Source organism: Rhinopithecus roxellana, chromosome 17, assembly GCF_007565055.1.
Source record: "Rhinopithecus roxellana isolate Shanxi Qingling chromosome 17, ASM756505v1, whole genome shotgun sequence".
Taxonomy (NCBI): domain Eukaryota; kingdom Metazoa; phylum Chordata; class Mammalia; order Primates; family Cercopithecidae; genus Rhinopithecus; species Rhinopithecus roxellana.
Window position 1 is genome coordinate 19,898,614 of NC_044565.1, and position 19,483 is coordinate 19,918,096.

At 45.3% G+C, this 19,483-nt stretch overlaps 1 long non-coding RNA gene across 1 annotated transcript; it reads right to left on the reverse strand.

The window, feature by feature from the left end:
• Positions 1–12,620, reverse strand: LOC104677059. Its single transcript, XR_749999.2, has 3 exons — positions 12,401–12,620; positions 8,767–8,855; positions 1–2,776 (listed from the first exon to the last, which is right to left on the reverse strand). It is a non-coding gene; the product is annotated as an uncharacterized LOC104677059 (long non-coding RNA).
• Between the last annotated feature and the right edge of the window lie 6,863 nt (positions 12,621–19,483).

The window sequence follows — 19,483 nt, forward strand, 5'->3', positions numbered from 1 at the left end:
CAGTGTGCAAAACTCAGTTGTATTTCTATACAATAGCTATGAGCAAATCAAAAATGAAGTTAAGAAAACAATTCCAGTCTGGGTACAGTGGCTCACGCCTATAATCCCAGCACTTTGGGAGGCTGAGGCAGGTGGATCACTTGAGGTCAGGAGTTCGAGATCAGCCTGGCCAACATGGTGAAACCTTGTCTCTACTAAAAATACAAAAAATTAGCCGGGTGTGGTGGTTGGCACCTATAATCCCAGCTACTTGGGAGGCTGAGGCAGGGGAATCACTTGAACCAGGGAGTCAGAGGTTGCAGTGAGCTGAGATCACACCACTGCACTCCAGCCTTGGTGACAGAGCAAAACTTTGTCTTAAAAAAAAAAATCCCATTTATATTAGCATCAGAAGGATACTTATGAATATACTTAACAAAAGATGTACAAAACTTATGCTCTGAAAACTACAAAATACTGTTGAAAACTAAAGAAGATCTAAATGAGTGGAAAGATATTCTATGTTTATAGATTGAAAAACTTAACATTATTAAGATAGCAATGCTCCCAGATTCCAAATTCAATGCAATCCCTATCAAAATTCTGACTACAGCAATGGACAAGTTGCTTTTAAAATGCGTGTGAAAATTCAAGAAAACGCAAATAGCCAAAGCAGTCTTGAAAGAGTTGGATAATTCATGCTTCCCAATTTTAAAACCTGCTACAAAATGAAAGTAATCAAAACAGTGTGGTATGGGCATAAGGACAGATCTATACATCAACAGAATGGAACTGAGAGCCCAGAAATTAACCCATATATCTATGGCCAGTTGATTTTTAGCAAGAGTGCCAACCTCTTTCAATGGAAAAAGAATAGTCCCCTCAGCAAATAATGTGGGGACAACTGAATTTCCACATGCAAAAGAATGAAGTTGGATCCATATTTCACACTGTATAAAAAAACTAACCCAAAATGGATCAATGACCTATAAATAAGAGCTAAAACTATAACTCACAGAAGAAAACATAGTGATAAATCCTTATGACCCCGGATTTGGCACTGCATTTTTAGATTGACACCAAAAGCAAGATCAACTAAAGAAAAAATGGATAAACTGGCCATCAGAATTAAAAACTTTGGGGCTTCAAAAGACACTATCAAAACAGTGAAAAGACAACCCAAAGAATGGGAAAAAATTGTTTGCAAATTATAAACACGGTAAGTTGCTTGTATCTAGAATACATAAAGAACAATTACAACTCTAGAATAAAAAGACAAATAGCCCAATTAAAAAATGAGCAATGAATCTGAATAGATATTTCTTTAAAAAAAGATATACAAATAGCCAATAAGCACATAAAGAGGTCCCGAATATTATTAGCCATGGGAGAAATGCAAATCAAAACCATAATGAGATATCACTTCATGTCCACTAAGATAGCTTTAATTAAAAAGTCAGATGAGGCCGGGCACGGTGGCTCATGCCTGTAATCCCAGCACTTTGGGAGGCTGAGGCGGGTGGATCACAAGGTCAAGAGATCAAGACCATCTTGATGAACATGGTGAAATCCCGTCTCTGCTAAAAATAGAAACATTAGCTGGGCATGGTGGCAAGTACCTGGAGTCCCAGCTACTTGGGAGGCTGAGGCCGGAGAATCGCTTGAACCTGGGAGGCAGAGGTTGCAGTGAGCTGAGATCACACCACTGCACTCCAGCCTGGGAGTGAGACTCCGTCTCAAAAAAAAAAAACAGAGTCAAATGATTTAAAAAGTTGAAGAAAATGTGGAGAAACTGGAACCCTTATACATTGCTGGTGGGGAGGTACAATGTTGTAGCCACTTTGAAAAACAGTCTGGATGTTCCTCAAATGGTTATAAAGTTACTATGTGACTCAATTCCACTTCTAGGCATATGCCCAAGAGAAATGAAAACACATGTCCCCACAAAAGCTTGTACATGAATGTTCATGGCAACATTATTCCTGACAGCCAAAAACATGGAAACCAACCCAAATGTCCACCAACTGATGAACAGATAAATAAAATGTAGTATATCCATACAATGGAATGTGATTTGGTCATAAAAAGAATGAGGAACTGATATAACCTGGATGTACCTTGACAGCGTTACACAAAGTGAAAGAAGCGTCGTATATTGCATGATTCAGTTTATATGAAATGTCTAGGACAGGCAAATCTATGGATACAAAAAGGAGATTAATGGTTGCCTGGGGCTGGGGAGATAGAGGAATTAGGGTGACAGCTAAGGGGTGCTGGGGTATTTTGAGTAAATGAAGAAGTTCTATAATTAATTGCAGTGATGAATCCTCAGCTCTGTAAATATACAAAAATCCATTGAATTGTACCCTTTAGATGGATGCATTCTCTGGGATGTGAATTATATCTCAATAAACCTATTTTAAAATGTTGTTCAAGTTTTCTTCATCCTTCTGAAGACACTAAAGCTGTTGGCTCTGTGGCCTCCTCAAAACCCATGACATCTCTTTGTGACCATTTGGGTGCTGCAGGTCAGGAATCAGTGATGTTCAACCTCCTTTGCTGAAGCCACCCTCCAGTTCCAGCTGAAGCCAACTTCCGTGACACGCATCCCACCTCACCCCACCCAGCATGGATCCAGCTGTCCTTTCTGCTGCTTGACCAGGCTCCACTTCCAAAAAGCATCTTGGAACCTCAAAGATTACACGCCAGCAATCCTCAGCTGCCAGGGAAGACATTGGAAGTGTCTTCCAATCTGGTCAGCTGCTGCTGCTCACTCTGAGGCTGGATGGACACTCCTCTGCAGACTCAAGGAAGTGCAAAAGTCAGTGAAGGGGACATCATCTCCTTGACCCAAAGAAAGGCTCCATGCAGCTACCTGCATAGGCCCCTGCAAGGCCAGAGGGAAGACTCTGATGGCTCTTCGGGACCATCCTGTGAGATACCCTCCCACTTCCTCACTTTCCTGGCTACAGAAATCTCCTGTTACCAGGTGTGAGGGTTAATACTGAGTGTCAACTTGATTGGATTGAGAGATACAAAGTATTGATCCTGGGTGTGTCTGTGAGGGTGTTGCCAAAGGGGATTAACATTTGGGTCAGTGAGCTGCGAAAGGCAGACCCACCCTTAATCTGGTGGCCACAATCTAATCAGCTGCCAGGGAATATAAAGCATACAGAAAAATGTGGAAAGGTGAGCCGGGCCTAGCCTCCCAGTCTACGTCTTTCTCTCGTGCTGGATGCTTCCTGCCCTCAAACATCAGACTCCAAGTTCTTCAGTTTTGGGACTCAAACTGGCTCTCCTTGATCCTCAGCTTGCAGACAGACTATTGTGGGATCTTGTGATCCTGTGAGTTAATACTTAACACACTCATATATATATATATATATTAAACAATTAGTTCTGTCCCTCTAAGAGAACCCTGACTAATACACCAGGCCTCCAAATGGTTACCGAGGCTAGCTGGCTGTGCCCTGGAGGCTGCGTCCCTATAACCTCAGAACTTCCTTCTTCACATGTCCTGGAGCCCAGTCATAAAGAGAGGGAGAGAAGTTTGCAATGGACAGCTGTGCACAGAGAGGCTGACCCGCCCTGCCTGGAAGGAAATCACCAGCGGAAGCAGATTTGCCTGAAGCCAGTGGAGCTTAAACTCCAGGGCACTCACGTGTACGTGCCCTTTTCAATTCTATTGTGATTTGACACCATACTTTGTATGATTTCAATTCCTTTACATTTGTTAAAGTGTGTTTTATTGCCCAGAAGTGTTCTCTCTTGATGTCTTCATTTGCTCAGGCTGCTAAAACAAAATACCATACACCAGGTAGCTTAAACAACAAAAATGTATTTTCTCACAGTTCTGGAGATTGGAATTCCAAGATCAAAGTGCCAGCCAGGTTGGCGTCTGGTGAGGGCCCTTCCCTTGGGTTGCAGACAGCCACTTTCTTGCTTTGTGGTCACACGACCAATGTGGAGAGGGAGGGAGGAAGGGACAGAGAGAAGCACAGGAGAATGCAAGCGCTCCTTGCTTATAATCCAGCGGAGAGCCATGGCTCACACCTATAATCCCAGCACTTTGGGAAGCCTAGACAGGTGGATCATCTGATCCCAGGTGTTCAGGATCACCCTGGACAACATGGTGAAAACCTGTCTGTATAAAAAATACAAAAATTAACTGGGCGCGGTGGTGCACGCCTGTAGTCCCAGCTTCTCGGGAGGCTGAGGTAGAAGAATCACTTGAGCTGTGGATGCTGAGGTTGCAGTGAGCTGAGATCTCATCCCTGTACTCCAGCCTGGGCAACAGAGTGAGATCCTGTCTCAAAAGAAAAAAAAAACACATCAATCCTATTGGGTGGGGTCTCCCCTCTTAAGACCTCATTTAACTTTAATTACATCCTTCAAGACCCCATCTCCAAATACAGTCACATGGGTGGTGAGGGCTTCAACCTATGAATTTTGGAGGGACAGAAACATTCAATATCAAACACTTGCTGACTTTTTCACGTGAGCTTGTGTAGACTGTATATTCTTGCTGTTGTTAGATGAAGTATTCTGTAAATGTCAATTTAATCCAGACAATTGATGCGGCTGTTCAGGTAAACTATGTAATTACTGATTTTCCACCTTCTGGGGCTGTCAATTACTGATAGAGGGGTATTGGCCTCTCCAAATATAATAGTGGATTTGTCTGTTTCTCCTTGCGGTTCTATCAGTTTTTGCCTCAGATAGTATGAGGTGCCTACACATTAAAGATTGCTATGTTTTCTTAGAAAACTGATGTCTTTATCGTTACGTATTTTTTTATTATTATTATTATTATTATACTTTAAGTTCTAGGGTACATGTGCACAACATGCAGGTTTGTTACATATGTATACATGTGCCATGTTGGTGTGCTGCACCCATTAACTTGTCATTTACATTAGGTATATCTCCTAATGCTATCCCTCCCCCCTCCCCCCACCCCCTAATAGGCCCCAGTGTGTGATGTTCCCACGAATTAAGAGACTGTCAGAGTGGATAAAACAAAGCAAGACTCCAACTACATGTTAAGAGCAATCTTCTTTAAATATAAAGACCCAGATAGATTCAAAGTAAAGGAATGGAGAAAGATTAACTATGCTGTCACTAATGAGGTAGAAGAATACATAATGATACTCATTATGTATTCTTTATTCCTGACAGCTTTCCTTGTTCTGAATCTGCTTTGCCTGAAATTAACATAGCGGCTCTAGGTCTCTTTTGACTAGTGACAGCATAGTTTATCTTTCTCCATTCCTTTACTTTGAATCTATCTGGGTCTTTACATTTAAAGATTGCTCTGAACATATAGTTGGGGGCTTGCTTTGTTTTATCCACTCTGACAGTCTCTTTTAATTCATGTATTTAGGCCGGGCGCGGTGGCTCAAGCCTGTAATCCCAGCACTTTGGGAGGCCGAGACGGGCGGATCACAAGGTCAGGAGATCGAGACCACCCTGGCTAATACGGTGAAACCCCGTCTCTACTAAAGAATACAAAAAACTAGCCGAGAGACGAGGTGGGCGCCTGTAGTCCCAGCTACTTGGGAGGCGGAGGCAGGAGAATGGCGTAAACCCGGGAGGCGGAGCTTGCAGTGAGCTGAGATCCGGCCACTGCACTCCAGCCTGGGCAACAGAGCCAGAGCCAGACTCCGTCTCAAAAAAAAAAAAAAAAAAAAAAAAAATTCATGTATTTAGACCATTCGCATTTAGTGATTGTTGATATAGTTAGGTTGACATTCTAACATCTTTGCAGCTGTTTTTTATTTGTTGCACTTGTTCTTACTTCCTTTACAAAATTTTCTGTCTTTTTCTGCCTTGTCTGGTTTTAATTAAGCATTTTATATGATTCTGTTTTCTTTCTTGTAGCATATCAATTATGTCTTCTTTAAATTTTTTAAAAGTTGCCCTAGAGTTTTCCATATACATTTACAACTAATATAAGTCCATTTATAAGAAGACTGTTCCCAATTCCTCCCTCCTGTACTTATAATGCAACTAGCATTCATTTCATTTATCCATATTCTATAATTACCCAGCACATTGTTGCTATTATTACTTTCAACAAAGTAATAATCTATCAAAGTAATTAAAAATAAGACAAAGATTTTATTTTACCTCATGTATTCCTTTTTTTTTTTTTTTTTTTTTGTCTACAGTCAGCCAATCTAAACTTATTCCTTTTCTGACATTCTCCATTTCTTTAGATCCAAATTTCTGGCCCTATTTCATTTTCCTTTTCTCTGAAAATTTTATTTTAACATTTCTTGAAAGGTAGGTCTAACAGCTACAAATACCCTTTGACTGGGAGCAAATCTTATTTCTCCTTCACTTTTGAAGAATAATTTCATTAGCTACAGAACGTAATGGTTGTTTGTTTCTTTCAACACTTTAAATATCTTCATTTTCAACAAGCATCTTAGAACCTCAAAATTGACACATAAAATTAATTACAGGTTCTAATGGAAAAAGTAAAAAACATACAAGAATAGATGGGTAATATAAGCAGAGAGATGAGAAATCAGAAATCTAGGAAAGAATCAAAAGGAAATGATAGAAATCAAAAGTATGGTAGGATGTGAGGCTGGCTAAGTGGGTGTCCGCTTCCTCCCTCACCACTTCACATGTGTTCCTCTTAAGCTGTGTGCTCGGTCGAAGAGGACAACTTTCCCTGATAGAGGAGGACTGCTCTTCAGTACAGGCATGCAAATAACTCCCTTTGGGAGGTGATTAGGTCCTAACAGTGGAGCTCTGCTGATTGGGGTTCATGCCTTTTTCAAAGATGCCCCAGAGAGCTAGCTTGTTCCTTCTACCAGATGAGAACACAGCAAGAAGACATTGTCTCTGAACCAGTCAAGGAGGGCCTCGCCAGACACTGAAACTGCAGTGCCTTGATCTTGAACTTCACAGCCTCCAAAACTGTGAAAAATAAATATTTGCTGTTTATAAGCCACCTAATCTATGGTATTTTGTTATAGCAATCTGAACAGACTAAGACACATTGCAATTCTCAAATCCATCAACACAGTGAAACAGGTATCATTCCCATTTTACAGATGAGGCAACAGAGGCTCAGAGAGGTGGCATCACTTCCCTAAGATCACACAGATGCTAAGCCACGGAGCAGGGATTTGAATCAATGCTGCCCCTTCATGTCATGCAACTGTGCACAGACATTCCCTACCTGACCTGAGATTAGGACTATGGAGACTCACCCACCCCAGAAGCTCAGAAGCTCAAGCTGGCCCTGGTCAGGGGATTGGCTATGCAGAAATCGGGAAACCATTGGAAGGGGACTTCCGGTCACAGGCCTTGACCATGCAGCAATTGGAACAGGCAGTCTGAAGAGATCCTGTTACTTCTAAAGAGATCCAAGTCTCCCAAGCCAAAAAGTTGTTAGACCCAGGCTGGTGTTCACTGCCAGAGCTCTAGTGTGAGTATTCAGGTGGTCACTTAAGAATTCTGAACTTCCATGGTAAATACAATGTTACGTGTTTTTTGCCACATTAAATAATAATAATAATAATAACCCTGAATGTCATTGGAGCATTGTTGAGAAATAGCAAAAACACTGGAAATTACCTAAATATTCAACAATAATAGCCAACAGTCACTGGGTTCTTGCTATGTGCCAGCGAGTAGTCTAAGCACTTTATGTACATTATTTAATAACATCCTAAAATAAGGTAAGTACTATTATTATATCCATTTTACCAATGAGAAAACTGAGGCAGGCACAGGGAGGTTAGGCTATTACCCCAAGGTCACACAGCTAATGAGTGGTAGACAGCCTGTGCAGGTGGGCTCTAGAAGCTGTTACACTAAACCCAGTTTTGGTTGTTTCCACAGTTGATTATAGTTTGCACCTTAATTTTTTTCTTAAATTTCCCCAGTTGCAACTGTTTACATTTTTGTCATATATAAAGTGAAAGAAATCCAGTTATAGAATAATACATGTAGTATTATCTGGGTGGGGAGCATGGCTATCTTACAGTACTTAGCATATGACATAGCTATGATCTATGATCAAGCAATCTCACTCCTGGGTATATACTTTTATCCTGGGGAATTCATATACAGCTCTAAAAAGACCACGTTTAAGAATATTTATCAGCCGGGCGAGGCTCACACCTGTAATCCCAGCACTTTAGGAGGCTGAGGCGGGAGGATCACAATATCAGGAGTCCAAGACCAGCTAGATCAACATGGTGAAACCCCATCTCTACTAAAAATACAAAAATTAGCTGGGAGTGGTGGCACACGCCTGTAATTCCAGCTACTTGGGAGGGTGAGGCAGGAGAATTGCTTGAACCCGGGAGGCAGAGGTTGTAGTGAACTGAGATTGTGCCATTGCACTCCAGCCTGGGCGTCAGAGCGAGACTGTCTCAAAAAAAAAAAAAAAAAAATTATCACAGCATGTTGGGCGGCAATCTGAATGAGCAATCCCTCGGAGAGGGGGAGGTACAATGTGGCCGACGCATGCTCCATGGTACTATGTGGCAGTCAGAAGCAACCAACCTGGTGTCTACAGTGCAAGGTGGACCTATCTTAAAATCAAACAGCTGAGAGCAACAAGCAAACAGAGAATGAGATCTGTATCAATCAGCATCCAATCAGCAGAGTGGAAACGGTGGCAAACATTTTAAATAGAGAGATTCAATGCAAAGCATTAGTGACAGAGGTGTTAGAATTGCTGTAAGAACATAAGACTACCTACATATTTCTACCTACAGGAAGCAAAAGGGAAAATGGTATTACCGAGGGGCCCATACTCACCAGCTGCTGCTGCTGTTGCTGCCACCACTGCTACCGTTGCTGCTTGGGAGAGGTGCTGCCAGATGTCTCCTCCCCACTGTTAGCAGAACCTAACAGGCAGAAAGACAAGGGAGTGTTGGAATATAGTTTTCAGATTTCCAGTCCCAGCAGTAGAGAGGATGGCAGAGACGGTGAGAGACAATAGACACGACCCAGCGCACTCCACCAAATAGTTCCCATGTCACCCATGTTTAAACTTCCATGTGACAACACTGACTACAACCCACGCTCTGCCTAGCAGGACACAGCCACTACTTGCCTAGATGAAGACATACTCATCCTCTCCACGAAAAATTCGACACGAAGGTCACTGCTTCCATCTCTGGGCTGCGTTAATTCCTCATCTAGTTCAGTCACCAGTCCCACTGGAACTTTCTGCTGTTACCTAAAATCTATACTGTAATGCTAAATGCCACCAACTTTTAAAATGTAAATGATTGGGAGAAAGACAGTGAGGGAAAATGGTGAATGTATTTCACAAGGAAGAAAATAATGCATAGCTCTCACAGTTCACATCTGTAACTGGTCATACGTGGATATCAGAATTTCTGTGTTTGTAAGGACACACACCTGTGGCCGTACTTTGGGGTTCAACTCCAGCCAGCCAGGATCGGCCCACATCTTCTGTTGAGAACCAAAGTGGCTGAGCAAGTGGGAGTGCTGACCAGACAGCACTCACTGGAGTATGTTGGGAAAGTGTTAGCCCTTCTCCAGGGACCTTAGTTGCAGACCCTAGAAACCAAGACCCAAACATCCTCTGACACTGTGGTTAAGAGTGCAGCCTCCGGAGTCAAAGAGCCAAGCTGCACTCCAACTTGCACTACTTCCTAGACGCGAGGCCTTGAGCAAGTTACTAACCTCCCAGTGCTTCTCATCGGTAATGGAAGATAAAATGAGAGTATTACACTATACAAACATTAGCTATTTGTATTAATATCTGTCATTGTGAATTGTTTTGTTTTTTATTTTAAGTTTTGAGGGCAGTCCAGAAAGGACTACTTACAGTAGCTTGGGTTTTAAATTAATGTTCCATTAAAATGAAATAACCTAGTTATCCTTAGCTGTTATGCTCGGTCTACAAATCTTGTTATTCTGTTTATAAATGGGGCAAAATAAATACAGCAACCTTCAATTTTCTTTGATTAATGAGCTATTAACTCAACTTGAAGACACTAAGTTCCCTTAATAATCATTTGTAAATTTAATTAATTAAATTCTCTTAAACACTGTGAACTGCATTATAAATGTAATATATTACATTTCTTTTGTAAGCACTTCAGTTGCCTAACAGAGCAAAATATCTTCAGATAATAAATTCCAAATAAATACCAAATAATGCCAATAATAAATACTAAAGCAAAACGGCCTTAACAAGCAAAATATCTTCAAATAATAAATTCTTATAAATCTAAGAAAGAAAATGTTATTAAAATAGTGAAGCATCAGTTTTCCTTGAAATCCCAATAATATTCACAAAAATAAGGTCAATTTTTTCCCTTTACAACTTAAAGTCACAAGTCTAAATTCTTAAAAAAATTTTTTTTTTAAGTTTTAGATTCAGGGAGTACGTGTACTTGAGTTACATGGGTATTATATGTGTAAGAGTGGAGACTGGGTTCCAGTGTACTCATCATTCAGATATTGAACTTTATATGCAATAGGTCATTCTTCAACCCTTCTCCCCACTTCAGCCCTTCTCCTTTCTCCCAGCCCCCTCCCCATTTTTGGGGTCCTCAGTGTCTATTATCTCCATCTTTACACCCATGTGTACCCATTGTCTAGTTCCTACTTACAAGTAAGAACATGAGGTTTTTTATTTTCTGCTTCTGAGTTAGTTCACTTAGGATAATGGTCTCTAGCTCCATCCATGGTGCTGCAAAGGACATGATCTGGTTCATTTTTGTGGCTGCATAGTATTTCACGGGGTATACAAACCACATTTTCTTTATCCAATCAACAATTGGTGGACACTTAGGTTGGTTCCAGGACAAGTCTAAATTCTAGTACATATTTAAAACTGGAGGCAACAGGCTAATCTGTCGGTCTTTAATGTTAGATTCTTTAGACTATTACAGTATTTTAAAGAAACAAACATACACAGATTACTCCTAAACTTAGCATGAAAGTTTTGCTTCTAAAGGCTTACCTATACAGCCAACAGACACATGAAAAAATGCTCATCATCACTCGCCATCAGAGAAATGCAAATCAAAACCACAATGAGATACCATCTCACACCAGTTAGAATGGCAATCATTAAAAAATCAGGAAACAACAGGTGTTGGAGAGGATGTGGAGAAATAGGAACACTTTTACACTGTTGGTGGGATTGTAAACTAGTTCAACCATTATGGAAAACAGTATGGCAATTCCTCAAGGATCTAGAACTAGATGTACCATATGACCCAGCCATCCCACTACTGGGTATATACCCAAAGGATTATAAATTATTCTACTACAAAGACACATGCACACGTATGTTTATTGTGGCACTATTCACAATAGCAAAGACTTGGAATCAACCCAAATGTCCATCTGTGACAGACTGGATTAAGAAAATGTGGCACATATACACCATGGAATACTATGCAGCCATAAAAAAGGATGAGTTTGCGTCCTTTGTAGGGACATGGATGCAGCTGGAAACCATCATTCTTAGCAAGCTATCACAAGAAGAGAAAACCAAACACCGCATGTTCTCACTCATAGGTGGGAACTGAACAATGAGATCACTTGGACTCGGGAAGGGGAACATCACACACTGGGGCATATCATGGGGAGGGGGGAGGGGGGAAGGATTGCATCGGGGAGTTATACATGATATAAATGATGAATTGATGGGTGCTGACGAGTTGATGGGTGCAGCACACCAACATGGCACAAATATACATATGTAACAAACCTGCATGTTATGCACATGTACCCTAGAACTTAAAGTATAATTAAAAAAAAAAAAAAGTAGAAAAAAAAAAAAAGGCTTACCTTATTTCACTATCTTCATGTTTAAACTCAAGCTTTCCCAGGTTAGAAAAGGGCTCTCGAAGCAGCAGATGCACCATCTCTAGCAGGACGAGGGTGCCACCCTTGGGTAATGGGTGACACTGGGCTGACAGTTTTATTGCCACAAGTGCCTTTTTTGCAGGGGCGGGGGGAGCTTAGTGTCTTCAAGTTGAGTTAATAGCTCGTTAAAGAAAATTAAAGGTCACTTTTTATTTTGCCCTATTTATAAACAGAATAACAAGATTTGAGGACTGAATATAACAGCTAAGGATAACTAGGTCTCTAATTTAGGTATCTAACCAAATCTCTTGGTTAGAGATTCAAAACTGAGGACTGCAGATCTGGCTGCTGCAGAGTCCAAAGGGCCACAGTTGGACCTGCCAGGCCCTTTTTATAGTTGTGATGACAACAAGTCACCCCAAGTTCATTCTTCTCAGATAGGATTGGCTTTGCATCCGGGCTCCTGGGCATTTAGCCCCTTCCCCAATTTTCCATAACCTTCTTTTAACTTTCACTGCTTCAGGTGGGGAGTGGCATGCCACATTCCTCACATCCAAGCCCTTGCCCCAAGTTTCTGCAAATGGAGTCAACCAACCTGCTCCCTGTCTGAGCCGTGTCTTGTTGGTTTCAGTTGCAGCACGCAGGGCTCTCCAAGGACACAGCGCTTTGCCACGGGCACGTGTGGCTACCCAGCACAGAGTTTAGAGGGGCACGAACTTTTCCTGAAATAATCATTTGTCTTTTGTTTTTGACATATTTTCCTTCCCTGTTCAGCCAACCTTTCCTGCTTTTATTTTCTGGAATCTGGAGCAATTGAAGGTTGTTAGGCTGGGGGTTGGGGAGGGGAGGAAAAGGTTTGAGGAAGGTTTTGAGAGAACTCCATGGCTGGGAGCAGCAGTGCCTGCTGAGGTGGGGGTGGGGAGACAGGACCTCAGGTGGCATGGCCAAGCTGTAGGGGACCTCAGGGGAGTGAGTGGCATGGCCTCAGCACCAGGCTGCCAAACTGGGCAAGGAGGCAGCACAGCCCCCAAGGCTTGAACACGAAGCTCTCATAGTGGCCCTGACGCACTTAACATTTAAACACTACCCCCTCACACCCATTTTCTGGCATCACTTTAGACTCCCTGGCTGTTGCACAGGCCTAGGGAGGAGCAGCACCCACTCCCACCTCCAAAAGCAAGTCAGAATGAAGTTTTCTGCAGCCCAGCCAGAGGCGGAGTCAGATCTAATTTACTTTTAATAAAATAAAGAAGGGTACTGTTTCCAGCATCCCTGAGTCCTGTTATATTTTGCATAAAATGATTCGGTCTAGGGTAGAAGGAAGGGCATTGCAGGATGGGTCTGGCTCCGCCATTTAATAGCTGTGGGACCCTGAGCAACTTTCTGCACTCCTCCTAGCCTGTTTTCTTATTTGGAAAATGGGAATGAGTTTCCCACCTACCAGGGTCCCTCCTGCCCCTGAGCCCCGGCTGCTTGAAGTGGAGGCGCTGTTCACGCCGGTGTGAGGATCAGCCTGTACCGCCGATGCCAGCCCAGCCTGGCCAGCAGAGGGCGCTGCCACGCCATGCAGACTGTTTCTGCTCCAAGTCCACCAGCTCTCCCGGCGGTACAGTACCAGCAGCACGTGGTGGCCAGTGTGCATTCTCTCCTGTTCACTGGAGCAGTCCAGATGCCCTGACCCTCGATCTGCCAATTTTTAGACACAAGTAACACGCCCCCGGGTTCTCTGGCCCCCTTAGGCTCATTACTTGCAGATCCTCAGCTGCCTTGGCACCGTGCCCTTCTGGAAGCCCCTGGGGTGGCTCACGTGTGGTCCCATACCAGTCCGCACCCATAGGGCACCACTGCAGCTCTGCCAGATGTCTGGGGTATCCCACATGGCACTCCAGATTCCCAGCAGCCTTCATCTGTACATGCATCCCTCCCTCAAGCTTCAAAGGTGTGAAGTGTTTGGGGCCAGGAACACCCTCCACTCTAAGGGGTGGGGAGAGTGAACTACGAGTCCTGCAGAGGCCAGACCAGGGGACGCCAGCCTTTCCATCATCAATTCCTCCCTTTTTACTGCTGGGCCAGCTCACTGCGTCATCCTGTCACCCCTCAAGTCTAGCTCCCCACCACAAGTGTGACTCCCACTTAAACCAACACTTCAGCTCCCACAGTGTGCCAGGTGCTCTCATACCTTTCCTGTCTCTCAATCCCAAAGTAAAATATACATGATCACTGCCATGGGGAAACTGAGGCTCACAGGAAGGTTAAGTGATTTGCCCAAGACCTCATGGAACTGCAGTATCAGGACCCACACCCAGATCTCTGGATTCCAAGGGCCATGTTATTCCCACAAAACTGTCGTGCCTCTTGGGTGTGGGCACTGAGGGTTTGGGTTGTTTGGGGGAAGCAGGATGACAGCTCTAGCTGCCTAGTAGAGGTCTGGGAGATCCAGTATGTGGTCTCAGGCCTGGCATGGCCCATGCTGAGGTTGGTGTCATGTGGCTCATGAGCAGGCCTGGAGCCCCTCTGATCCCAGAATGGAAATCCTTTGCAGGCTGCTGGTATAAGGCAGCCCAGCCAGGAGCTCACATGCCTGCAAGGTCTCTGCCATTACCTGAGACATGGGCTCCTGGGAGGCCCTGATGACAGAACAATCAAGGGGGTTGTAGGGGGAAGGGTGGGCAGGGGAGTCACACCCCCACATGCTTGGCAGCAGATGTCAGGAACACCAGGTGATGCCCACATTGTCTCCTGCTTCCTTATACAAACTGTCTGGGGCTTCTCTTTTTCCTTCGCACAAGTCACCAGTGAGGACAATGTCCCCAATCACCCAATATTTACCACCAATGAAAATTCATTTCCACAAATGGGAGACTCTGCTCTGCACAAAAGACTAGACCAGACCTGTAGGGTTTTGGGGTTTTTTGTTTTTGTGTTTTGAGATGGAAGCTTGCTCTGTTGCCCAGGCTGGAGTGTAGTGGCATGATCTTGGCTCACTGCAACCTCCGCCTCCCAGTTCAAACAATTCTCATGCTTCAGCCTCCTGAGTAACTGGGACTACAAGTGCGTGCCACCATGCCTGGCTAATTTTTGTATTTTTAGTAGAGACAGGGTTTCACCATGTTGGCTAGGATGGTCTTGAACTCCTGACCTCAGGTGATCCACCTTCTTTGGCCTCCCAAAGTGCTGGGATTACAGGCATGAGCCACTACGTCCGGTCTCAGATCTGTAGGGTTTGACAAAGGACCAGAATGAGGGAAACAAACACATCACAGACCAGCGTGGCCCAAGTCAAAAAGAAGGGAGGCTGAAGGCACTGGTTTTGGATGGAAGTGTTGCAGCTCAGAGGAGCCAGCCTCACTGGAGGGGTGGCCAGCGAGTGGCCTGATGCACAGGCCGGCAGCCAGCGAGCTGGGGAGTGGGGGAAAGGCTGAGCCAAGGCAGAGAGGTAGGAGGGGGCAGCTCGGACACTTGGTGGGCCAAGGTGGGAAGTGCTTGAGGGCACTTGGCAGGGCTGGAACTGGGACAGTGGGATAAGGCCCAGGTGTGGGGGGCTCGGTGCCAGGCTGAGGATGGCATGGACACACAGCTCACCAGCAGCTCTGGCCACCAGTTCCTCTGTTACAGTTCAGAGTGTGGCAAATCACCTGCATTATGAAAATGATGGCCTGGGTTCAACTATTCATTGTTCAGTTGACTGGCCAGCCAGTCACCAGCTTTGTGACCTTGGGTAGGTCAATCAATTGACCTAGTTTCTGCCCTGAAAATGGAGTTAAAGTATTACCTCATGGGGCTGCTGTCAGGATTAAATGAATTGATTTGTAGGCAGCACTTAGCATGTGCCAGGCTCAACATGATGCTATCACTATTAATCCATATAAATACTAACAGCTACCATTTAGTGAGCACCTACTATGTGCCAGGCTCTGAGCTAGTTCCCCACCTACATCATGTCTTTAACCTCCAAGGTAACTTACCATGATCAAGCCCATTTTACAGATGAGGAAATAGAGGCCCTTTCCCACAGTCACAGTGCTGCCAAGTGGGGAGCCGGGATTCCACCAGGCCTGCCTAACTCCCAAGCCCAGGCTCTCAGGATCCAGCATCCGACAGCTGCATCTTTCTGCAGGGGAAGGGGCCTGGGCCCTGCAGAGTGTGTGCTTTATGGACCACAGGGATTTCTGAACCCAATTTTGGACGCATGTGTGCCTGGCACGTCGGGGGCAGGAGAAAAGCTTAGTTCCTTCCGCTGCGCCTCAGCTCACACACTCCGCAGACCCTCCTGGCGCCCACACCTAGGAGTCTTGGTTTTAGGCGACACATCGTGATGCCTGTTAAAAGCAGAGCAGGGGAAAGGAGCCCTTGAACAGTCCAAATGTGTCCCTCGCCGCGCCTGATTCTCCCAGAGCCCCGGCGGGCCCAGACAGAAGTTGTGTACACAGGATTTTAGTATTTCCTCTCCGGCTCCAGCCCCAATTTGAGGGCCTGTAAAAGCTTGAATGGCGTCCAGTGCGGCGTGGTTTGCCTAAGCTCGGCTCCCGGCGCTGAGTCAAAGCAGCCCACACAGGGACCGGGGCGCCTGCTGGGGGGGTGGGGGGGGCCTGCGGGGGCGGGGGGAGGCCGGGGGCGCCCACACCCACTCCAGGCCCAGCCGCCGCCTTCCAGCCGCCGGGGCTGGCACTGCTGCTGCTGAGCAAACCTGGGGACTCGGGGTACGTTTGTGGCGGGAGGCAAGGACTGGTTGCATGACCCCTTTCCTCCGCCTGCACCTGGGAACCTCTCCCGCCTCATTGGGATTGGGGCGGGGGGCGCTCCCTATGGCTGGGAGGCTGCTTCAGATGTCTTCTCTGAGGCTAAGAGGCTCTTCCAGTCTCTGATTTTTAAACATGCCTCCAGCACCCCTCTCCCTGCCAGGAATCACCCAGTACAGTGGCCAGACTGACCCGCTATGTGAGTCTAGGTAACTCACCCACCCTCTCTAGGTCTCAGTTCCCTCATCTGTAAAACCAGGGCGGGCTTGGGCTCCATCTCTGGCTCCTGCCATACCCAGCACCTTGGAGTCTAAGAAGATTGGGAGCCACCTGGGCATAAATGCAGATAAGGTGCCCATGCTCTCTGGAGAGGACAAAGGTTGGTGGGGGTGGGGAGTTTTTCTCCAGGGGCTGTGACACCATGGCACCCACAACCAGCCAGTAAGGGGAGGAGTGTGTTTCAGGGTCCAGCAGATCTAGGGGCAAGTGGCCAGGTGGGAAAGTGATAGCTGGGGAAGCTCTGAGCCCCTCACTATCAGGAGCCTGGGGTCCCTGGAACCCTGAGCACAATGGCCTCTTGTCCACACAACCCATGGGTCAGGCAGGGCCTGGGCCTGGCACCTGAGGAATCACGGCAGGCACGGCCATGCTGCATAGCCTCTGCTCTGCAATTCCCAGATCCAAAAGCTCGGAAAACCAGCCGTACGTGCATGTGTGTGAGCATGTGTGTAATGTCCAGGGCTAAATCTGACCTGAACAAAACTCATCTGGTGACTTGAAGTGACACGAGATAATTTTAGTCTGTATTTATCTCACTCCTTGGGAGTATTTATACCTTACATTTGTGAATATTAATTACATGAATATAAATGTGTTTGATGACAGAGTCTGCCCCACATCCTGTTGGGGGAGGGAGAGTTACATAATAAACACCATATCCCTAGATAACTTTTCTAACTCCCCTTTAAAAAAAATACACAACTTCAAAATGTCCTGGCCCCAAGGGTTTCTAATAAAAAGCCGTGGACCAGTGAAAACCATAAAAATGACAGAGCCAGAGAAATGGCAGTGGCAGTGATTCGGGGGTTTCTTCATGTATTCTATGCAATGACACCCTGGGGGATGGGATCTGCTGGCCCCTCAGCCCATCAGGAACATGTTGCAGGACTAAGAGTGACTTAGACGTTTAAATATACGAATGCTCCTGACCCCCAAAGCACATTTGCTTATGGGTGGCTGAAGGGATTTTTTTTTTTTTTTTTTTTTTTTTTTTTTTTTTTTGAGACATGGTCTCAGTCTGTTGTCCAGGCTAGAGTGCAGTGGCACAATTATGGCTCACTGTAGCCTCAAGTTCCCAGGCTCAAGCCAGCCTCCCACTTCAGCTTCCCGACGAGCTGGGACAGGCGCACACCACTATGCTCAGCTAATTTTTGTATTTTTTGTAGAAAAGAAGTCTCACTATGTTGTCCAGGCTGGTCTTGAACTCCTGAGCTCAAGAGATCCATCTGCCTCCGCCTCCCAAAGTGCTGGGATTACAGGTGTGAGCCACCGTGCCCAGCCAGGATTCTTTTGGTCTCATTTTGTAGTAATTACGGATTCATAGGTGCAAAGAAATGTACAGGAAGGTCCCATGCACCCTTCACCCAGATAATAAAGACAACTTTTCCAAGGTCACTGTGGTTGTCATAAATGCATTCCCCCCTCTGTCTTCCAGGTCCATGGTAAGATCATACTCAGGGACCCTCTGAGGTGGGGCAGGGCCATGAAACTGGACCTGGCCAATTTGTTATGAGCAGAAATTAAGTGAATTTCTCCCAAATCAGGGCATTTAAATGTCATAGTGAGGCTGGACACAGTGGCTCATGCCTGTAATCCTAGCAATTTGGGAGGCCGAGGTGGGCGGATCGCTTGAGGCCAGGAGTTTGAGACCAACCTGCCAACATGGTGAAACCCCGTTTCTACCAAAATACAAAAATTAGCTGGACGTGGTGGCATACACCTGTAATCCCAGCTACTCTGTAAGCCAAGGCAGGAGAATCGCTTGAACATGAGAGACAGAGGTTGCAGGGAGCTGAGATTACATCACTGCACTCCAACCTGGGCCATCGAGTGAATGAGACGCTGTCTCAACAAATAAATAAATAAATAAATAAATAAATAAATAAATAAATAAATAGGAAATACCATAGTAAACCCTCCAGATCTCTTTCATTCCCTCTGTCATGGCAACCAGCAAGTTAGAAACGGTGGCTGCTCCATCAGCCTGGGTCCCAGAGTGGGGACAAATGGAGCAGAGCCCCAGTGAACTGACAATGGACATTCAGAGTGAATAAGAAATGTATCTTCATGTTTAAGCAATTATACTTGTAGGGGCATTTGTTACCACACATGACTCAGCTTATCACCAAGTTGGATTCTGGAAGATTCCAGGTCCTCCTCGTTCCGCAGTCAATGAGCTTTGCTAGGAGTTTTCATATGACCTTCCCATCTATTCTCAAGAGTCCTCATGGCTTACTATCACGTACCACAAGAAGAGACCAGCTTTCCAGTAGCCCTCTCTGCTACCAGAACACCAGGCTTTAGACAGTCGCTGTCCCCAAGACCCCTGTGCCAGCTCAGCTTAGAAACGGTCAGTAGGGAACTCAGTGATGGTGCTCACATCCCACTCTGCTTAGCACTAGCCACTGCCCCCACCCAGGGCCTGGATCTACTTCAGAGGGCCCCTCTGGGATGGACAGGGATGAACTGGGACCCACTGAGGCAGAGACCTGGAATGGGAGTGGGGAAACACAGTGGACTTCACAGCGTCAGGTGCAGAAAGCAGGATGTCTGAATTCGTGCCATGCACCAGGAGTTCCTATGGCAGAAGAAACAACATCTCTGGCCATGTTTGGGGACATGCCTTTGCCTGTCAATATCCATTTCCCCTTCTTCCTTGT